This window comes from Gracilinanus agilis, chromosome 3 (assembly GCF_016433145.1).
Source record: "Gracilinanus agilis isolate LMUSP501 chromosome 3, AgileGrace, whole genome shotgun sequence".
Taxonomy (NCBI): domain Eukaryota; kingdom Metazoa; phylum Chordata; class Mammalia; order Didelphimorphia; family Didelphidae; genus Gracilinanus; species Gracilinanus agilis.
In genome coordinates this window covers 123,561,754-123,563,770 of record NC_058132.1, presented here as the reverse complement: position 1 = coordinate 123,563,770, position 2,017 = coordinate 123,561,754, and the positions used below count along the sequence as shown (strand labels likewise).

Sequence of the window (2,017 nt, the reverse complement as noted above, 5' to 3'; positions counted from 1 at the left end):
GTCTTCACTGAGCCACCAAGCTGTATAGAGGGCTGGCCTCAGAGGCAGGATTTGGGTTCGGGTACTGTTCCACATTTATTGGATCTGTAACCATGAACAAGTCACCATAACCAATCTCTCAGGGCCTCTAGGTAATTCTTTAAAAAAAATTTTAATGGCTAAACAATTGTCATTTGTTTGGCAGATGATGTTTCTTCACTAAGAATTTCCTGTATTAATAAAACCATAGATCTAAATTACCCCCAAAAAAATTTCCCCATGAACCATTTCTCTCTTCCCAAGGGTCAGTTATCCAATGCCAGTCTTGTTTTTATCTATTCTGTTCCTTTTAAATAAACTATAACTTTCAGAATTCCATCTCAAAAAGTCTCAGTGACAATTATGGGATGAATTTTGTTTCCTTGTGTTAGGATCTCTCATTTCCCCTGTTTATTACCCTTTACAATTAAAATATATATATTTAATTTTTTTATAATTACAGGTAAAAACAATGTTTAACTTTCATTTTAAAAAGTTTTCAGTTCCAAATTCTCTTCCTTCCTCCCACCCTTCCCTGCTCCCTGAGATGATAAGTAATTTGATATACGTTATATATGTGCAGTCATGCAAAACATATTTCTACATTAGTCGTGTTGTGAAAGAAAACAGACACGAAAAAAAAGACACAAAAAAATAAAGTAGAAAATAACATGCTTTGAACTACATCCAAACTTCATCAGTTCTTTCTCTGGAGGTGGATAGTATTTTTCCTCATAAGTTCTTTAGACTGTCCTGAATCTTTGTCATCATACAATATCATCGTGACTGTATACAGTGTTCTCCTGGTTCTGCTCACTTTCTTTTGCATCAGTTCACGTAGTCATATATTAAACTGATAAGAACAGATACTGTGCTTGATCTTAGCCAAAAGTCCAAGAAGTGATTCATCATTATTCTGAATACTGGGGTATAGCCATCTAAGTTCCTAGGTTGTATTACTTGCTCTTTTCTGTTATTCTTCTTCATATTGTTACTGGAGAAGTATCTCCCACTGAGTTTATGCAATAGGTAATTGCTGCCAAATAATGCTATTGCAATGCAGAAATAATAGAGATAAAACCCTAGTTTTTATTATGCTTTAGCACAGGCTTAGAAGATTAAAAAAAATAGCCCTATACCCTTATCGGGTTTCAAACAAAGCTTTTTATAGAGAAAATTATGTCAGAGAAGCAGAGAAATTATTTTTGACATACAGCAATTGCATACCTCTCCTTGGGCCATAAAAGTTGAACAAATTTAGTTAAATAGAATTATAATCTCATCTATCCTCTAAGTAAACAGACCTAGTAAAACAGACTAAGGTAAACTGAGTCAGGTTATTGTTGAAGCCAATTTAATGGGTTCACAATGGGCTGATTGAAAAGGAAATTTTACATGATTAAAAGATAACTCCAGAGTGAGTCAATTGTGATCCCTCAACAAATAAAGCAAATCAAATTAATTCAGAAAGCCTTAACTTTTTGGTTTCTGATCTAAGGAACATTTGAAGTCTTAAGTAAAATTTTACATCCATAGCATAGGTTTCATCTAGTTCAATAACCTCCTAACTAGGAGAAATGGACTTGAATTCCAAATAATAAAAATTAATAAAAGGAAGTAAAAGAATTCTCATAACACTATATTGTATCTGGTGCCTTCTGGGGAGATTTTGTCTGGTTTTTCACACCTATATGGGTAGCTTTCATGGTTCTACTTTTCATCTCATTTTCAGTTTAAAGTCTTCCTAATCATATTTACAAAGCTCCAGGCAAATCTTTTTTAATTGGTGCACTCCCTTACTGACCAGAAGGCTGTCATCTCTATATTTTCAGCCCTTGCCCCATCCTCTGGCACCAGACACAGATGACCCCAATCTTCTTTTCTGTTCTTCCTGAAGACAGATGAAAAAGCCATCTGTGCCCCTAAACTCTGCAGTTTCTTCACTAAGACTTCATAATCCCCAGCAAGGATTTCTAAGTTTGTATTCCTTTCCTTCTTT

At 34.5% G+C, this 2,017-nt stretch overlaps 1 pseudogene; it reads right to left on the bottom strand.

Moving 5' to 3' along the window:
- Nucleotides 1-808: 808 nt before the first annotated feature.
- Nucleotides 809-923, bottom strand: LOC123243526 (annotated as a pseudogene).
- Nucleotides 924-2,017: the final 1,094 nt, after the last annotated feature.